The sequence below is a fragment of the Myotis daubentonii genome, chromosome 3, assembly GCF_963259705.1.
Source record: "Myotis daubentonii chromosome 3, mMyoDau2.1, whole genome shotgun sequence".
Lineage (NCBI taxonomy): Eukaryota > Metazoa > Chordata > Mammalia > Chiroptera > Vespertilionidae > Myotis > Myotis daubentonii.
The window spans coordinates 159408400-159429926 of NC_081842.1; the positions used below are offsets into that span (position 1 = coordinate 159408400).

At 38.5% G+C, this 21527-nt stretch overlaps 1 protein-coding gene across 21 annotated transcripts in view; it reads right to left on the minus strand.

The window, feature by feature from the left end:
• ADGRL2 (adhesion G protein-coupled receptor L2) overlaps positions 1-21527 on the minus strand; it is a 288043-nt gene that overhangs the window by 189339 nt on the left and 77177 nt on the right. For 3 of the 21 annotated variants that reach the window (XM_059689067.1, XM_059689069.1, XM_059689080.1), the window contains exon 1: positions 4724-5501. The exons of 1 other annotated variant lie outside the window; for it this stretch is intronic. The gene's annotated coding sequence lies outside the window, so the exon portion shown is untranslated. Of the gene's footprint in view, positions 1-4723; positions 5507-5852; positions 5993-6144; positions 6585-21527 lie in introns of those variants that run through there. 17 more of the 21 variants (XM_059689070.1, XM_059689071.1, XM_059689081.1 and 14 more) reach the window with 12 other exon arrangements.

Here is a 21527-nt window from a genome sequence, read left to right on the forward strand (position 1 = left end):
TTTTTTTAGAAAAATAGCAATCCTATTGCACTAAATTCTTCAAGTTTCCAAAACTGTATTTCATTCCTAATCTAACTACAATTGGTCTGTGCTCTTAAATATCAGCTATTTGGCAAGTGGTATGGATTCTTATTAAACTGAAAACAGACTTCTCTAAGGTAGATAGATACAAGTGTATTTAGCCCATACCTTAGAATAAATTGTAATAATCTCTTCATCTCATACTACACCTGTCAATAAATTGTTATTTGATCATTTATTTTACTAAAGTCAGGTCAAATAAATATTTTGATAGAAAATAGAGCAATAACAATTCATTTCTATGGTGTACAGCTTTCTAATTACCTCCTGATCGTCCCCCCAAAAATCTCAATCTTAGCTCACATATTCCTATATTAAGACATTAAATATTACATTAAATATTTAAATAAAACACAGAAAGCTCCAATAATGATCAAACAGAGATCTAAACCTCAGTAAGCTTTAGCTTTAAAGCTCTCCTCTTGCTAATTTTAAGAAAGGAACCGCCCAGAAGCTTGGTGTTAACGTTTCTGCTGATTGTGAAAATTGCAGCAATAAAAACTCCAACTGCTTGCCTTAAATTAAGACTTGCAGTACTACATGTGCGATCTGTATGTTTATATTAGTTTTTATAACACTTGGAAGTTTTGTTGTATGCTTTGATGTTAGTCCATTAATAAAGCAGAGAGTCAAAAGCCTGGAAAAAAAATAAATTTATTGGAAATTCTCAAGTCAAAACTTGAAATAATTGGTTTATTCTACCCCACATGATTCAATATTCTGATTTCCCCAACTACCTGCTCCCAGAGCTATCTGCATTTCTAAATTCGTTTTCTGTTGCCAACACATAGTAACCCACAGTGATTGAAAATGACAGCTGGAGAGCTTCTACAACACATTAATTTTTCTCTAAGTAGTCCAATTTTGTCACCTAAATGTTGAAAAGTCTTCTTTTCCCTACATTTTACACCTTTAGAGGTTTGTTGAATTTAGGATCATCATCATGTAAAATGAAGAGCAATTTTTTCAAGACTATTTTTAGATTATTACTAATAGCTCTGATGGATAATGTGTTTTCTTTATAGCACTCTGCACTCGAAGCAAACTAGTTAAACAGCAACTTGAGTCCAATAATAGCAATTACATCAATGTATGATTTTTTTTCCTCGAAAGTACTACTTAGACAACTGAAGGGATCAGATAAATAAACTACTATAAGATGATTTCAGGTTAATGATGGACAATTTGAATGCCACTAAAAAACAAACAAACAAAAAAACCCACCTCATCTTAATCTGAAAAAAATATCATCCTATTAAACTGAAGTCCAAAAATGTTAGGCAATTAATATTTTTTACTTCAAAGCTGTTTATTAATGTAAGTTTTCACTATTAAGATAAAAACAAGAGTTCTGAACGTTAATTTTTTTAAAAAGAAAACCCTCCTCCAATTAAAGGATATCAATTCACGTTCAAATTAACCAACCATCAAAGGTAAAACTATAAAAAATATGAACTTAAAATTTTTTTAACCTTCCTTGAGATTCATTTTCATCTTAAACTAGGCTTTAGTAAATCTTAACCTAAATAAATAAAAGCAATACTTCCCAAAGAGTTGAAGAAAAAAGTTCTCTCTTGACACATCTGCTCACCATAAAATGACCCAAATGACCCAAGTACTTGTCCTTACTTGTTTCTTCACTCACGGATAGATACTGACTTGTTAAAAGAAATTCAAAGAATGAATCTTTTCGCAAATGTAAAAAAGTATTAGCGAATGCACTATAAATATTAAGAAAAATAAACCAACTGCAATCTGAATTCTAGCATTTGCTGTCTGATAAAATGCAAAACTTGAGACGCAACAATAATCAAACAATTCTCTATTTAAAATATCATTCACAAAAAATCTGATTATCACTTAGCATCCTTTCAAACTTACACTTGCAACAGAAGTTTCATTAACAAAGTTCATGTTGAGTTTTAATAGTCCACTGATTTTTTTTCCTATTAATTTAACAAGTGTATTAAAAATAAAGTTTTCTGGGTGACAAATGAGTGTGCTTTTATCACAAGATTTCTATTATTTTATAGACTCATGAAAAGCCTTTCTCTCCCCGTTTTTATTAATATAACAAAGTGTAGGCCCTAGAAAAGTATTAAGTTAGAGGAAAAGCTTTCTCCTCCACTGAAGGGACCCCAAAAGACAGGCAACAGTGACTATCATAAAAGGTCACTCTTTTTCTAGGAACAAACCATTTATCAATAGAAAATAATTGTCTTGCCATTTGCAAGGACTCCATAGCAATAGACAATGTTTTTCACTCACATAATTACAAAACAGTAAAAGTTCAGAAACACAGCCTGAATCCACCTCCCTATTTTTACCCTTTACAATTCTCATTGCCCTTTGGGCCTCCCTTGGAAGCAAATGGAAGACAGGCTGAAGTTTTCTCAATTGAGCTGAAGCTAAGAAACCTTTGATATGCTAATAGTCCCCTTCAAACGGTAAGAATTCACACTTGCATTAATTCAAACAATTTGTGCAGAATGATGTGAAATGGCACCTCTTTTTAGAGGCAAGCAACAAAAGAAGAGAATCGGAATGTCTGAAGAAACTAAACAACAGAACGTTTGTTCTGCAGTATTCTCTCTATCATGCATAAATTTATTGGAGGGTGGAGAAAAGTTCCAACAAAAAGTTCCATAACACACCTGAACAGAAATAGATTTTCTCTCTAAAGGGTTTCTCAAGAATCAGAAAGATACTGAAGCTGAAGTTACAAAGTTACCTTTAACCTAGGTCAAGAGTCCCATCACAACCTGGAATGTTGCCAAAGACATCACACAACCCAATCTATTTTTCTGCTATGGATATATATTGCCTCCTTCGTGCCCATCTTTGAAGGTTCGCCCAAGATCAAACCTGATTTAGTAAGAGACATCTCAACAGGCAAATTCTTTACCAAATGGATATGACTTTTCTTCCTTGTGCAACTCGAACTGAGCAGAGCACACTCGGTGGGACCCGTTCCAGACACAAACACTGACAAGGAAATGAATGAACGAACCACGTCCGTGAAAGCTACGCCTCTGGAAGGAAAGGAGAGAGAAGTGCACACAGGGTAAAGGCTGCAGAAGAAAATTTACGAATTTGGGGTGGGGGCGGGGAGAAGAGCGCCTTCGAACCTGGCCTTTGTAACGGGAACCATATGGTTGGGGACCGCGGCTCAGACGCTCCCAGGCTGCTCGGAGAAGCTGCTAGGCAGCCTACACCTTTCAAGAAACAGGAGGAAAACATTTCCTCGGTCTGAATCCGAGACGACACCGTTTGCATCAGGAAGAAGGGAAGAAGGGGGCCAGGGAAGGGGGAAAGACGAGGGGGATGGAGCCCATAGAAGATGGGAAAGAAGACTGACACCGCAGCACTTGTCCCTCCAACTGCGCCGTTAGAGGACAGTGTGAACAGAGGATTTAAAAAAAAAAAAAAATACCAGCAAGACATACGTTCCTTAGTCTCCGCTCAGCGACACTATGGCACAAAGTAAAGCTTCCAACGATTTCCCCTAACCCCGGCCCCGTCGTTCGGAGCAAAGAACAAACTTTGCTGATCCCAAGCGGAGAAGTCCTGCAGGAGCGCCTCCCCGCTGCCGGGGCGCTGTGGTCGCTCCGCTCGCCCTCGCCTCTCCACCCGAGGGTCCGGGCGCCCCAGCCAATCAAGGAGCACGCGCTGGATTAGCCTGGGGGTCTCCCCTTTCCACGCGCTCCTCCCACGCCTTTTTCTCCCCGCAGCTCCCCACCCGGGACCCCCTCCTACCAACCAGGCTGCCCGAGGCACCCAGCCGCGCCACCATCCCAGGAACCCACAGGCCCAGCGCGGCCCGCTGCTGCCCTCTCACTGCAGGTCCGGGAGGCTCTCTGCCCTCCCCGGGACTCGCGGGTGCCCGGCCCCGCCGCCCTCCCGCCCCGCCGGGCCACCCCTAATCGTTGCCAGCCCCAGCGCCGGCCGGCCACATCTGGCTGCGCTTTGCTGTCATCCTCGCCTCTCCACACCGCCTAACCGCCGACAAGAAGAAACAACAACCCGCAACAACTCAGCCCAGTCCTCCCCCGCCGTCCACTTCCACGGAACTCGCTCCCAGCGCCTGGACGCCCCGTTCCACTTCCAGCCCTAGACGGGTCCGCGGGCGGGCGGAGCGGGGTGGGGTGGGGTGGGGTGGGAGACAGGGCCTCGCACCCCGAGCTGAGGGCCCCGCTGAGGGCGCGCCTCCTATCCCCCCTCCCCAGACGCACGGTGGAAAGAGGTGAACGGAACCTTCCGACTCCAGCTTTTCCCGAAAATCAAACTATGTCCAAGGCGATCCTACTCCGCCCCTCTCCCCCGCGGCCCCTACTGCTAGACTGAAGCCTCGAGAAGGTTCTAACAGCTCCACGAGAAAAGGAGCCGCAGGCTGGACGGGATGGGGAGTTCTGGGGATCGATTTCCGAGGGCAAGAGGTGGGGAGTAGGGAGGGGGCGCGAGCCGCCCGAGCGAGCGCGGGTCACCCCCTCGGCCGGCGGAACATAAACAAACCGCGGAGCCCCGCTTCACCCGCGGCTGCCCGCGCCTCCAGCATCCACCCCCGAGCCGGAGGCGCAAAGCAAACAGGTCTCCCAAGCCCCGCACGCACAGAGGCACATTGTTCGTTTGCTGCGGCTCTTACCTCGGTCTGCGAGCGCGCCCCGGGGGCGGGCCGTCTGGCGCGGGGGCCGCGCGGGGAGGCGCAGAGCGCAGCGGCGACCCCGGCCGGCCAGGACCGAGGCCGGAGTCCGCGCGGGAGGCAGCGCCGCGGCTCGGGGTGCCCTCCTGCTCGGCCGCAGCCGCCGCCTCCTCCAACCAAGCAGCCAGCGCCGGGCGACGCCGGGGGTTAGGTCAACATTTTCCCGCAGTTGCCCACTCGCGAGAGGGGTCCTGGGCGCACACGCACACACCCCCAGACCGCGCGCTCGCTTGGAAAAAATGAAGAAAAAAAAATTCGGGAATCAGAGCGCAAGGGATGGCGCAGGCAAAAGCCCGACAGAGGTGCGCAGCCTGGGGAGTCCCCTCGGAGCGGCGGCCGCAGGAGGGGTGAGCAGACGCCGGCGGCGCGAGGCCAACTCCGTGGGTCCGGCCAAGCCCGTCAACCCGCGGTCCGCGCCGGCCCCTCGGGCATCCCCGGCGCCGACCCTGCGGCCTGGGGCGCGACAGGGGCGGCCCTTCCTCACATGTCGGGTCTCCGGGCCGAGGCTGAGCGGGGGCCGCTGCCCCGCGGAAGGCTGAAGGCGAGAACGCAGGCTCGCGCGAGCGGGGAGGTTCGGGGAGGTACACGCCACGCACAGCCACCGAGTGGAGATGCCCCCCCAACAATCCCAAGGAATTCTCCAGGAAGCTCCCGATTTCGCTCCGGCACCTCTGCGTGTGTGAGCGGAGAGCAAGGGAGAGGGAGAGGGAGAGCGAGGAAGAGAGGGAGAGACGGGGGAGTGCGAAGTCCTGACACAGACTCGCGGCGAGGTCTGAACTGGAGTCACCTCCAGCCGCCGCCTTCTCCCCACACCCCCACCTCCACGCCCCCGCCGGCGTTGGGCTAATCATCTAAACAGATGAGCGTGGACAGCGGCAAAGGACACCTCTCTCCCTCCTGGTTTTCCAGCCGGGGGCCCAGGCAAACTCCGAAGAAGATTACAGGCAGCTAAGTCCAAAACGCGGAGCAATCTCTAACTCCTTGCCGCCCGCTGGCCATTTTCCACTCCATTTGAGAAGCTGCGGCGGCCGTGCGCCCGGGCAGGGGGAGGGGAGCGACAGGGGACACTTACGGGCTCGAGCTGTTGGAGTGGCGGTGGCCGAGCAGCCGCCCGAGGACTCACCGGCCCCGGCTCCGCCGGCGGGGCGGCCGCAGGGCTGTCCGGGCGGCGGCTGGGGACGCGCGCACACACGGCCGCGGAACGCGCCCCGGAGGCAGCCGGCGGCGGCTCGCGCCCCTCCCCTCCGGCGAGGCACACCCCCGCCCCCCACCTCGGTCCCGGGACTCCGCGGGCAGCCTCCCCCACCCAGTCCGCACACCCGTTCCACCCCCAGCCCACCCCCCCCCCCCCAAACTCCACTCACTGCGCGCTCGGTCCTCCGCGCGCTCCGCCGGCGCGCGCGCTCCATCCCGTCCACACACACGCACTTTCAATCTAAACATTTATTTCTGTCTGGAGCCGGGTGAAGGGTATTGGGGCGAGCGCGGCAGAACCGGGCGCTCCGGCCCTGGAGGCGGGACGCGGGGGTTTGGGGGGGTGGCCAGCGGCTCGCCGCCCCCTCCCCTCTCCCCTCCAGGCCCGGGAGCTCTCTCCTTGCCTGCGCTTGGAAGAGGCGCCCGGGATGCGTCTTGGGCCCTCCCCGTCTCCAGGTTTTCCGTTTTCTCCAGGCAGCGAGCCGGAGGCCCCGAAACTTTTAGTTCGCGCAGCCCTCCTTTTGTGTGACGGCTCCGAGGAGAAAGGACGTCTGTGCGCCGCGGCTGCCTCCGTCCGGCTGCGGCGCGCGGGGGACGCTCCAGGGTTCATGTGTCTTTGATACCTGAGATTTCCGGCGCGCTCGTTAATGAAAGTTACATTTTTTAAAATTGCGATGACTTTTTCTTTGTAGTTGCAGAGAGCTAGCCAAACTTTGACTTTATTGACTCTATTTCACAAGAGCGTTTTGTTTGTTTTTGATTAAACCCACCAGGATAAGCAAAGGAAGGGAGGGAGACTACAAGGCTCTGGACTCGCCAAGTGCATTCATCGCTGTTAGGTCTGTTTCCCTCATTTCCTTCCACTGACGCTGCTTTTTGCTCCTGTCCTCTGAGCGCACCTCCTTGGACCTCTCGGTTGGTAGTGTCAGCAAGCATCCAGGCAGCGCCAACGATGCATCCAAGGGGAAGAGAACAGACCACGACGGGACAAATCATGCTTGAAAAATGTTTAAAAGGCAGTTAAGTATCCTCTGCATACGAGGAAAACCAAACCTGGATGTATTTAAAAAAAAAAAAAATTACAAAATTCCTGAGCTGAAAGTGACTGAGTTCTCAGATATATTTCTAAATTACTGATTCTACTAATGAGTGCAACCATCAATTAAAGAAGCACGTTTGCATTGGCTTTCAAGAAAAACTGATTCTCCAAGATTTAAATCTCTAGTAAATACGACGAAACTTGAGCTTCTTTGCTTTCAGAAACAATATGTACTTTTTGTTGCTGCGGGTATGTTGCAGTCATCATACTTCAGAAATCATTTCAAACAACAATGTTATTAAAATGTCAACAGCAGATTGTGCAAAAAATAGGAAGACTCTAAATACCTATCAGTATTTTGTCACAAAGCCAGATACTTGCAGTTCTAAAGTAAATCCAGCTACTGGTCAAGTTTGTTGTTAACTTGTAAAAATCATAAGTTAAAAAGTACATAAGTACAAGTAACAAACATGCTCTTTTGGTTGATTCATTCTAATTCCCAAATTAAAACATGAATCCTTGGTGATCAATTTTTTTCTATTGAATGTATTGATGCTTTACTATTCTCACCATTCTAAAAGGTAAGAGGAACCAAGCATTTATGTTATAAACTACATAAACACCTTCATTTGGAATTTCTTAGAAGCAGGATATAAATTAGCCTGAGGTGGAGGGGGGAGGAACCCACACTTATCCAGAGCTGGTATGAAACCTTATTATGTACCTAAGTTTTTACATTTGTCAGAATGTATACATACAACAGATCTATCTAGGAAAATTAAATCAGGCTACTTTAGTTCAACAAAAGGCAGAAATATAGAATTCTCAAACCTCAGAGGTCATTTATATCATGGTCTCCTTTGGAATTTAAATTTATTTTATTGAAGATTGTAACCCAAAATATGTCAAACTGAGAATAATTTGAATTTACTGAAATATTTTAGCTCTTTCTTTTGTTTATCTTTGAAGGTTTCTCACTCATCTGGGCATGATTCACAAGAAGCCCCAATGAGTGCATAGATCAGTCTAATCCTATTTTCTTTTGGGAGGCAAAACTTGGTCTGAAGTTTTTATTCAGTGAGCTTAGTAAGTAATCAATAGAAATTTTTGCCTGAATTAAGCTGGCCATATGTTGGCTTATTTACTTACTTATCTAACTCTCTCAGAAAGAATCTCTGCAAGAACCTACTGTGTACATTTCACAGGTCTGGCATTTTTGATGCTCTGGACATGAGTGAGTCACTCTTCACTATTTTTCTAAAGGGACTACCTCACAAGAAAGGAAGGATGCATGGGAGGGGGAAGAAGTTGTCAAAAGTGGATTAAAACTATAGGGAATGGAAAGTGCTTCATACAAGTTTTTAATTTTGATTCCAGAGGAAGAGTATTTTATAGAGTTCAAACGGTTCAACACCTTTTTTTTTTCCTACGAATATAATAAGCTTACTGTGTTTGTAAAATTACACCTCAAGGTATTCCTTCTCTAGGATAATGTTTTAAATATTGAAGAATTTTTAATTCTTTCTTTGTACTTTACATATAATAATGCTTCAACCTTCTTTATACCCACAAGAAAGAATGGAAACAGCTTTTAATTGCATTGATATATTCAAGATTAAGCTGTTAGCCACAAACCTGCCCTTACAAAGGAACACTTAAATGACACACACACACAGAAAACATAATTTGCCTGACATTTCATGACAATTTAAAACATAATTTATAACAATACAGGTGTTATGGTAGAAAAAAATGAAATGAGAAGCTTAATAATATCTGCAGATGTTAGCAAGTTAAGGGGAGTTGGAGTATGTTATGCATTCGCTACAATGCAATCAATTTAACTACTCAAACTATATTATTATTTAAGTAATGGCAAAATCATTGACTTATTCATAGTACTTGCTAATTGTTTTTAAAAATAAATTCTACAAAGGACAAAGGAAACACCCATTTCCATTTGTTTTATGTTAAATCAACATCCAGCCACTCATGGTGATTTCATTCAAAGAAAACAGAAGGAACTCATTAGCTTATGTGGTTAGAGAGATTGATGGGCTTCAAACATTTTAACCATACATGTTTTTTTCCAACTGTAGTAACTCATGTTTTTAATTTAAGCAACTTTAAGAAACTGAAGATTATTTTATTCACTGTGGGTTCACATATTTCTGATACAGAAATTATGCTAATTTTTAAAGCTATATATCATCCAAGCATTTTTGTTTAGAGGGAAGTGATGAAGTACTTGTCAGACCACATGTATGCTTAACAATAGTTTGGGTGCCAAATTAAAGATACTGAAGAAGTATGAAAGTGGGCTTGGTTACAAAATATTGTGATTATTATAAGCTGGTAGCACACTGAGTAACTTCTTTACTGCGCCGCCCTGGCATTGGGCTGGGCTGGGGAGAAGACCCAGAACTTGATAGTGGGCCAAAAATTCTGTGACGTTTGAGCCACACAGCTGTAGAGAACAATCAGTGAGGGCAAGTTGTATTCATTATGGGGAACATGTTTTGGCCTGTGATGAGAGCTCTGTGAGAGTTCTAAACTAAAACAAACAAACAGAAAACATGTGAAACTGTTCTAGCTTCTGATACAGAAATGGAAACAAAATTGGCTCCATTTCATCCTAAACCTGATCAGATTCCTCTTCTTCATTGTTACTGTTCAATGATGCTTAGTGCTGAAACTAGTTTTGCATACTCTAGAAAATATTTTAAAGCTCTAGAGATCAAAGCAATATGTGAATACCAAACTTAACTAGAACTGGTTGAAAGTTGCAAGCTTTGTTTTTCGTTTTAGCTTTGCCATGCATGTAGGCTGAAAAGAAATCAAAACTCATTTTCCATGAGAACAGAAACATATGAAAGCATTTGGCAAAGCCAATAAGTTTAACTATTCTCCCTGCTCTCGCCAAGCTAACTAAATCTTTGTGCAAGAAGGCCAAACTCTATCTAAAATGCAGGATGTCATCTCCAAAAATAATGACACTTTAAAACTATAGTATAAAAATGATTATAGTATACTATGCTTAATGATATCATTTAGGAGTATATAATCACATATATGTTCTTAAGTACCTATCATTTTGTGATTAATATTTTTTAAAAATATTCAGCATTACAACTGGTAGCATGACTCATTCTGTGCACTTAGTGTTTATATATGTGTAACTATATAAAGGATTATAAAATTTGCATACCCTTATGATACTCAAAGGTAAGCAATTTTTAAAAATATCTCTCATAATTATTGTTGCACGGAGTCTTACACAACTCAAAGTTCATCTTTCTTTCACATAGATTGTCCCCATAACTCCTGTTAATCTCCACACTTTGAGAATCTTCTATAATTGGTTCATATAGATCATCTTCTATCAATGTTTCTGTCAAACCATGAAGTATAACTATAAGAACACTCATGTTATTAAAATGCTATCTATAACTTTGTATACTAATCATTTTGTTCATTATAAATACTCATAACCAAGTGCTTTTTTTTAAGTATATAATTTAAAAATAGGCCTTCCTTTTATTAACATATGCAAACCTCTGTCAACAATACAGATGAACCTTCTGTATATATTTTTCATTTTTGAAGTTAAACTAAGAGTAACCTAATATTACAACTCTTAGTTTTAAATATAAAACATTTGAATGGGCGGTTCTTGATCAAGTATCATGAATGAATACCTCAGGTGCAAACAAAAGCAATGGTTAATAGTAGAGGTAATCTATTGAATCCAAACCCTTAAAGTTTACCAAATAGCATTTTCAAAGAAGTCCAAGTTGAATTTTTAGTGCCTCTGAGAATATGACTGTGATTACTTATGTCATAGTTCATTGTGATATAGCGAAACTTGGAAAAGGCTTGTAAGAATCAGGAAACAAACTCACAAATGCTCTTTTTGTGTTTTAGAAAGTGAGTCAAAGATACAATTATATAACCCTTCTAGTATTTCCAGACTACAATGCATAAAGTTTCTTAATGATACAGCATAAAATAATAATCATATATGACTTTAAAATTTTCTAAACATAAAAATTATTTTGTTTCAGTTTTGAAAATATTTTGTAGGCTAACATTCTGTAACATGAGCTGTTCACCTTGAATTTGGTTCATACTTCTGATTGTATATATTAGCTTTACTAACATTCTTCATTATTCTATAATTAATATGATCGTTCTTTTTAACTCTACTTATATGCTTTATTTTTTAAAAGGCCTTAATTTGTTGTATATATTTTAGTAAAAATAAATTTGTCTGAATATGTGAAAAGGAGAACAGCAATTTGCAAATAATTTTCTTCTAAATCTAGCTCTCATCATAGTATCTTGATAAGATAATAGAATGTTGCTATCTCTGTCTTCAAGAATAATTTAAATCTTTATAATTAAGTTTTCAATTTATTGCAACCCTTTACAATGAATTCTTAAGGTCACTATGAAATCAATCACTTATGTCCTAGACCAAACAATGATGTAATAGTGATATTTTTGTGATAAGTAGAAGTACTTTATAAAAGAGTCCATTTCTTTGAAAATTAGCATCCAAATTTAGAATTCTACTAAAATGTCACTTACTTCTCAAAGGAATACTGAAATAATTTGGTAATGATAAGATCTGTTGAGTGATACCCAATGAAGAAAATGTGTTTTAGGTAAAAAAATAAAAACACACAAATAACCTCTCCAGTTACTCTACATTGAAGAGAAGTTGCCAGACCATCACCTCAATAATATATTCTTTGAAGGGTTTTGTTTGAGTGATGGAGACATGCACTGAACCATCTACACTCTTATCCAACTGTCCTGGTTACTGAAATCACATATCTACAATATAACTACAGAGGATTATTAGTGTTTTAAAAGAGTGCTCCCCTTCATTATGGGAATGTAATTTATGATACCAATTTAATTAGTACTATGTCCTTACTACCTGAATTAATGACCCAAATTCAAACCACATATATTTCATTGTTCAGATAACGTAGAATACACTGCAAGAAAAACTAATTTCCTGTTTATTATCTAATGATAATTGAAACACAGTTATTTATTATAACACTGGGTTACTGCTATATATGAAGTGGCATGTCTTAAAGAAAGAGGTCATGGAAATAACATGAAAAATATTTATAGTTTGTTAAAGTAACATTACAGAAAAGCTGAGTAAGAATGTTAGCAATAAAATGTAAATGTTCAAGAAATCCAAGAATATAAACTATTTTTCACATAATATGGATCTCCAGAAGACTATCATTTATCATTTTAAAATAAGCTTATAGGTAATAAAATAAGGAATCTGAAAAATATTTTAAATGAATTTTGACATTTTATATGATTACTCAAAATTTACTCTCCAGTGCCCTATTGCAAAATGATTTTAAATTATATATATGCTAGCATATATATAATTTTATGCAGGTATGGATTTGAGATGATAATTCAGCCTGTTTGTTTATATTGATTATTTCTATACATGGAAAATCATGTAATGTCAAAAATAGATAGATACTAGATTGATTGTTTATACAACTATCTTTAACTACTTAGGTATATTTATAGCTTATCAAACTTTTTAGCTAAAATATTACACCTTATAACTGAGGAAAGTCTATCTTTGCTTCAATTTTCCAGTTAATGAAAGAAGTGTTTAAATACTCTGTAGTTAGATTATTAACTTCTACAAAACTGAAACAGATGTGTGTCTTAGTATGCCATTAAATTTATGATTTACATAGAACCCTTACATAGAGCTGAGCAGAGGCCAATGATTCTAATTTGCTCTAGATTTACAATAACCTGATCTGGTTTTTGTAAGTATTGAAACACTTTAAACAAAATTAGAAAGCAGTTGGTGCTTTGTGTGATTAAAGATGCAATTCCCTTTGGAGTAATGAGAAAAGTTAGAACATGTTTCTTTCTTTATGGATGTTTCCATTATAAACACGAGTGCTATACATTAGATATTTTTTGTTATTATGATTTTCTTGTTTTTAATTATAAAATAAACCAATTGAATTTCACTGGAGTCCCAATTTGAAACTATGCCAAAATTTAGCTAAAGAATGTGTACTGAGCTCCATAAAAATCCTTAAAATTTTTCCCAGGGTCTTAAGGTCTTGTTATAAAAATACTAGTTCGCCATAATTTTCTAGAGCAAAATATCTTTCTAATTAAGACCTACACAGCTAAAAGACTTGAGTGCTAAATACATTTCAAACCATTGAAAACATATATAAAATTATTCAGGACTAGTTATTATGGGTTCATATAAATTACAAACAGAAAAAAACATTTCTTTTATCTTATTACGCAAATGATAACATTTAAAGCACTGTTATTTAAACCTCCTTCTACTTGCTTGGTGAATTACAACCCTGATCAGCTCCTAAAAATCAAATCTATAAAAATACTTTATTTTAAACACTGAACACTGTTTCCTTAAAAATCAGTCAGAAATGTTTATATACATATTATTGTAAGCACTTGTGTGTATATTTATGTATATGGAAAGTAAGTACATGCAAAAGCATTAATTCATTAAAAGTTTATCTCTCATAAAACCTTTATTAGCCCTTGAAGTCTTTGCCACTTCATATAAAATGATTTATCTTTTGAATAACAAGGTTCCATTAATCTGTTTGACAAAGGAATTTTTAAATCATGTAAATAATTTATTTGAATGAATTATTTAAATTCTGTAAAGTCTATATATATGCACGTGTATATGTATATATCTGGGTCTATATGTTTGTGTTCTGGCACGCTCTCACAGAAGACACACAAAATAGAATTCAGAATACATTGTCCTTGACACTACCAGTGGGACTCGGTGTTGCTGCTGCTGTGGTCTTTGATCACCCACTGACTGCTCAGGATCCCTGTTAGAGGGCCATTTGTGCTACATTTGGCATAACCGGGTGATTTAATGTCAAAGGAATGTGCACATACTTTTCTAAACTCATTTTTAATTTTGCATTTTTAATGAGATTGTAGGCTGAAATAATTTTCAAAATGTAAGGATAATAAAGGCAATTATTCAGGACTCCTAGAAAACCTGCTTTCCTCAAGTCAGTGCTCGAGGTGCTACTGCAAAGTGGTAAACGTATACTCTCCCCAGAAAAATAAATCATCTGTGGAAGCAGAGGGCAAATACACATGGAAAGTAAAAAAGGTACACAAAAGTTTATAAGCAAACACACAAAACTAATTAGGACATAAAGATTTATATAATGTGCTTAATATGCATGGCATTCGGGAATTTTAACTATATAGTATTTCTTCACAGACTATTGCTTTGCAAGATTTTCTCTCAAATAGATCTTATTGTTCTTTTCTATCCCCTGAAGATTCATTATTATTCATAAAAAACAATGAAAATTATGGAATAATCCCCCAACGTTGGTAAAGTTATTAAATAAATTATGATGATGACAGGTTGTCATTAATTTTATTTTTAAACATGCCATATATATATATAGTTTTTACCCTCTAGTCTTTCTTTTGGACAATTTTTCCTTTGGGCTACTATTCCCTTCTCCATTATATTAGGTTTTGGTGGACTCATTCAGGTTTTATTTTAATTGTGTGACCCATCCTTTCAACAAATTATTTTAGCTTTAATTGTATGCATATTAAAATCTCAATCTGTTTGTGGTATTTACACTATACCATGTTATACCCATTACCCATCATATTCAAACCTTAGTAAGGAAGCATGAGAGGCCCTCAACAGTCTAATATAGCCTTTGAAGGTCCCTGATATGCCAAAGCAGCATCATGAACTCTTGGGAAGACAGTAGTCTTTCTTTAAAAAGCTCCAGATACCTAAAACTCCTTTATGGAACTTTCTTTCTGGAAGCTCCTCCCTCCCTGCTGACATGGCCCCCAGATAGCTGTAAGTGGTCTGACACAAGAAAGGATATTACACTGCTCAGAATGGCATGCACCCATCAGATGAAATAATTTTTGAAACACTTCACCTTCTCGCAGCGTTTTGAAGAACAGAGACCTATTTAGTGTCTACAAAGGGCCTGAGTGGTAGCTGTGGAAAAGTATGGAATAAATAAATTAGGATCCTATAGTAATGCACAGTATTTTAATATTTAGTTCAATGATAAGGCTACTTGCTTTCCAAGTATCGTAACACATTGGATAGTACAAGTCAAATAACCTAAAAAATTGTATACAAATATATTTATCACAAGTGTAAATATAAGTGCATATATAAATTTACTTATTAACAAAATTGGTTAGTCAAGCTACTGAAATATTTTCATAGGCCACATGTAAATATTTTAATATTCACACAAATTAAGTGATTACAGTGAAAATTTGAGTGTTTTCCAAAAAATTAATTTAATAATACTGTTTTTGTGTGTGCTTTCAAGTAAATAGAAATGCAAATATAGACAAATTGTTCAAGGAGTTTCTAGCACTATGAATTACCTCATTGTGTGTGTGTGTGTGTGTGTGTGTGTGTGTGTGTGTGTGTGTGTGTGTGTAAGATGGAAATAACTCAAGGAAGGCGGAAATTAATTTGAGGTTTTGAATTCCGAGAAGTTGAAAAGTGACTGACCCATTTTACATAGAACAGTCCTTCTCCCTTCTACTTTTCCATCCCAACTTAAATAAGATAAAGATGTGTCTAGGGAACCTCAGAAATTAGAATCAATGGGATTTACATGAAGCTTTTCAAGGATTATAATTTGCACCCTGGTACTTTGGTTTTATTCAAAGGCAAAACATCTGACACTTTATACATTATGGTAAAAAGTATCATACTTTCATCTTACCTCATTTATGATTCACTAAGCACTCAAAGACTAGAACCCTACATCCAAGAGCCATAACAGATTTTAACTAAGTTTTTTCCTGCCAAATCATTAGCAAGTTTTAGTTTGTATTTTCGTAAGAGTAAATTAATTAATCAAAATTTCCAAGAAAGATGTTCTGACTTCCTGTTGATACTTTAAATGCTTTTTTAAAATTTAAATTCCTATCTTTTTAAAAATATTTACAAAATATATTAGTATAGCACTTTTCTATCTAAGAAAATAATACTAAATATCATTTTATCTTTCTTTGATGACATAGAATTTCTCAGTGTTGAAGGACTATCAAAATTAACATTCATTATCATAACCCATTAGACATCATTGTATTTATTGATTTATTCCTCCCCCACAAGACAACAAGCTCCTTAAAATCTCACTAAATTTCATATGCCCTGCTCTCAGCACAGTATACAATAGAGGTCACAAACTGCTGGCCTGTATAAAATCTAGCCAACAAATTTAATTTACTGGCCCCATAGGTGGGTCCCACACTGTATGTTTTTTTTTAATTTACTATTTGTTAACTTTTAAAAATTAAGAGGTTTCAATTAAAATAGAAATTTACAGCTTTTAGAAAAAAAATGGGATGATGTGGCAACATTTTGTGTACATGACCTCATAACAACATTTAGCAGGAGAGACCTTCCTTTTTAAACGAAACATGCACTCTCTGACTCACCCACATTCGCCAGCATGCCCTATTTACTACCCCTTCACAGCCAAGGCAACTTATCTTGTACAGTGAATCGCCCAATTTGTGATGTTTTATGTTCTACTTTAACAGTGGCCTTCACGGAAAGTGAAATCTGCACTTTTATCTCTATAAAGTCTGAAATAGATCAGAGGAATACGTAATTCAACCAACTCCTAACTGCCCTTCACTCATTAACTTTCTCTTGCTCGCTTCTATGAATATTTGAATCTTTGAGTGCCAATGGTCAGTACTGTGTATATGAACGCACGTGTGACTTACGCTGTCAATATTCATTGCAAGATATGAAGAAATGTATTGGATTGTAGTAATAATGCTTTACTGTGTCCAAATCATTTGCATATAAACTATTTCATTTGTGCACTTACTACAAAACTCAATCTTTAAGTTATAGTACCCCTGTTATTCTTACTCATTGGCCAATCCTCTATTTATATTCACATTTACCAGTTTTCTCTTTTTCTTTCCACTTGACACCACTTTTCAACAGTTATTTACTCTTGCCTTCTTTTCTTTCTGTCAGTTTCTCGACATGGTAAGATACCTCAGCAGTAACAAATCATGACTTTTATTTTTTTTTGTATCACCTAAAACCCCATAATATAGTTCACCAAGGGAAGCAAATGAAAGATTCAGTCTTCTTCGGCCTTATAAACAAATGTGAACAAACACCCTTTTAAGTATTAATACCCTAGTTTAAAGGCTATTAGTTAAACAAATAATTAAGACATGCTTGTATAGCAGAAACAGCTAAACATAAAATGCTTTAAGGCAAACAGGCAAAGCCTTTACTAAAAAGTACTAGAAGTAACTGATGGTCTCAGATATGTTCAAAAATATTCTTTCTTAAGATTATACTTTTCAAAAGGGAGTATTTACTTAGAATTGAAATTATTGACTGAAACTGAGTTAGGAACATCGTTGTTACTATCCCAAATCCATGCTGTGTCTCTTATTTGTATTATCATTATTCCTAATTTGATTTTATATTTTATATTTTCACATACAAAATTTTAATATGATTAGAGGTCAAAATATTTTTCCATGGAGGATAACTCTGTTTTACATAATGTGATCATAATGAGCTACTTCACAAAGAATCACCTATGTTAAACATGCTAGTTTTAAAAAATTCTTATGTTATAGTGTTTGCAAAATATCCTTTATATCTTTTAAAAATCTTGAATAGTACATATTTTCTGAAGAGACTGTACTTATTTTTAAAATATATTTTTATTTATTTCAGAGAGGAAGGGAGAGGGAGAGAGAGAGAAACATCAGTGATGAGAGAGAATCACTGATCAGTTGCCTCCTTCATGCCCCCTACCAGGGATCCAGCCCCCAACCCCGGCATGTGTCCTGACCAGGAATTGAACTGTGACCTCCTGTTTCATCCTGGTTTCATAGGTTGACGCTCAACCACTGAGTCATACTGGTCAGGCCCGTTTGTACTTAATGTGGTAGTCTTACTGAAATACTGTTCTCCTTATTTACCAGTTTTACAAAACTTTTAACTAGCTATTCTTTTCAGAACATACAAACACCTGCCTAATTTGTTAAAGAATTATCTAAGCAACTTCACCATTAAAACTTTATTAGAACAGCTCAGCTCTGGCCTGTGTGGCTCAGCTGGTTGAGCAGCATCCTAAGCACCAAATGGTCCCCAGCTGGATTCCTGGCAGGGCACATGCCCTATTCGGCCGATCCCAATAGGGAATGTGCAGGAGGCAGACGATCAATGATCAATGTTTCTATCTCTCTCCCTCTCCCTTCCCCTTTTTCTAAAATCAACAAAATCATATTTTTTAAAAAAAAAAAAAACACGTTATTAGAACAATTATGTCTGTCAACTGTTGGGATAGCCTCCATTTAAAAGAAAACATCACAAATAATTTCCCAAGTAACCTAGATACACGTTGGCATAAATGAGTGGATCCTCTTCATGTTAGAAGTGTCTTTCCTAGTTTTCACTAAGCAAGGCTCTTTTAAATGACAAAAATAAAACCAAGCTTCTAGTAATCATAGTATTTATTTTTAAAAAGTTGTGTCTTCTCTCCCTTTTCCCTTTTCCTGCCAAATAGTAAGGTAAAAGATTGAATACAAAAATTGGGGATAATTAATTTGGCCAATTAACTTAGTTCATGTCCATACAAAAATATAAAACATTCTTATTATATGAAATATGAAATATGAAACATACTGTGAACAAAACACATACATTGAGAAGTGAAATTCCTTTTCTTTATGCTTAATAAGCATCCAATGAAGCTATACCTAGCTGAAATCATTTATATTCACTTCTTACTTAAAATTCTGCGATTTGGTACAGTTGAGAATTTGGTAAATACCATTTTAAATCACTTTGCTCTGCAAAAGGTTTTGAAGCACCACCACTGAAGCACATGACATATTCTTTCAAAAAAGCCACAGATGTTACTTTTTAAAAATTAAAACTATATTGAAGATTAGCCTTTTCTTTTCCCTTACCTTGAAAAAAGAACTGTTGGCCAAAACTGGTTTGGCTCAGTGGATAGAGCGTCGGCTTGCGGACTGAAGGGTCCCAGGTTTGATTCCGGTCAAGGGCATGTACCTGGGTTGCGGGCACATCCCCAGTGGGAGATGTGCAGGAGGCAGCTGATCGATGTTTCTCTCTCATCAATGTTTCTAACTATCTCTCTCCCTTCCTCTCTGTAAAAAATCAATAAAATATATTTAAAAAAAAAAAAAAGAAAAAAAAAGAAAAAAGAACTGTTGAAAAGATCTGAAAAGGCCCTCATAAAGTAAAGTGTAACTTCATTTAACTCTGGTTCGTGTTAAATTTAAGATGTCTACTTTTTTTGTTTTATTTTGTTTTTTAGAAAAGCAACATAATTTAAAAGGTTAGAATTTGGACCAGACCACCTGGGTTCAGACCTGAACTTCACCATTTTTAAGCTGTGTGTCCTTAAGCTTATCTTTAAATTAATTGTTACTTTCTTTCTTCACTTATAAAATGGGGATACTAATTACACATATTTTATAGTGTTGTTGTGAGGGTTGTATGAATCAGTACAGGTAGTACCTGGCACATAATAAGTCTTTAAATATTTGCTATTATTTTGATACCATTAATAAAATAGTTGACAATTCTTTAAAATACTGCTGAATAAATGCCCAAAATTGTACGAGCTAATGTGGAACAATTTTGAATATTCTTACATATTGGATTATATTATAGCAAAGAAATTTCAAAGTACATTTTGAAATATATAGCTTTATATTGATGACATAAAAATGTATTAATTACTTGTATGCCAGTGTTGTTGCTGGTATTTTTGACTGTCTTATTTTAAGTTAGCAATTTGAAGAGTCTACTCACTGTTATTATATTCACAGCTTTTGATTTTAATTCCCTTTTAATCAAAAGTGCTCAGTTTTTCTTAAATCCATAACATTAGAAGAATATATGTTAAACATATTATATTCTGAAAGAGCTAAACAAAATTAAAGACAGTTATCCAATAGGCACACTAGCTTTTATTTATTAATTTTTAACCTTCACATTCCAAAGAGAATTTAAGGGCGTTTATCAACAAATAATAATAGAAGTAATAAGAGTAACGAAGAATGGTCAGGCAAAGAGAGAATTTGAAGAGTGGGAAAGCCGGAAAAGTTCATACAGGCACTGCATGCATGCCAGCCTTAATCTAAGAGCCACACAAAGAGAAAGGCTGTAACAAGTTTCCCAATGCCCAGCAAATGCATGGCCTAATGATGAGACCAGAGAGAACCCTTGACTAAATGGTGAAGCTGGTCAATGCTTGTCCTCCAACCCCTTCTCCCCCGCTGTCTGTCCTCTACCCTGCCTTGTCCAGTACTGAACTTGATACAGTGACAAAATATCCTCCGCAACAAAAATATCCATCCTTTTCTCAGAAGTTCCAAAGCAACAAAACCTCCCAAAAGGTTAACTCTTTTTCTAAGCTAAGCTACCAGGGGAATTCTATACATACTTCCAATGGCTCATTCTGGCAGATTCTTAATAGGAAGGAAAGCATCCAAATCTCTTGAAGATTTGGGGGCGTGGGGAGAGAAAGCTAGATGACTTTGGTAGCATGTTCCCCATTTCCAGTGCCAACTCCTGGGAAACATTGCCTTAAAGCCATGGTCGGCAAACTGCGGCTTGCGAGCCACACGCGGCTCTTTGGCCCCTTGAGTGTGGCTCTTCCTAAACCTTAGGAGTACCCTAATTAAGTTAATAACAATGTACCTACCTATATAGTTTAAGTTTAAAAAATTTGGCTCTCAAAAGAAATTTCAATCGTTGTACTGTTGATATTTGGCTCTGTTGACCTATGAGTTTGCCGGCCACTTTAGTAAAGCAAATGATACATTATAACTAAATTTAATGAATTAACCTTTCCTAGCAGGAAAAATTATGACCTCAGAGGAGAAATAATGTCCCCGGTGGGTGTAACTAAGATATACTACCAGTTAGCTAACAGCTGGGTTCTAACTCAGGAAATAGTTGACAATTAATTTTTTAAGAATATTCATTTTACTGTAGACCATAGGATGAATTTTTGTGTTGGAAATTCTTCATTAATATATCATAATAGTGAAATACACTTGACCTTTTAGGTTATTTGGGGATATGTCTTCTTGGATTTGCTTTTGTTGTTTGTTTGTTTTTAGTGGATTTTGTTCAAGAGGAAGAGGGGATCAGCATAGGGGATGAACATTAATCCAGCCCCATCTATGTGTCAGATATCATGAGGACATTTTAATGTTACTTTATTTTAGGGTTGGCATTCAGCTGGCACGCACTGGCAAGGCTTGCTGATAGTTTATGACCAGCATCTGTTCTGATCTATTGGTGCCCAAGCCCAACCGTTTACACATTACTAAATATTTTAGTGTTACTCCTACTATATTTCATCTTCAGAATAAACCTCCAGGAAGGCGAGAAGGCAG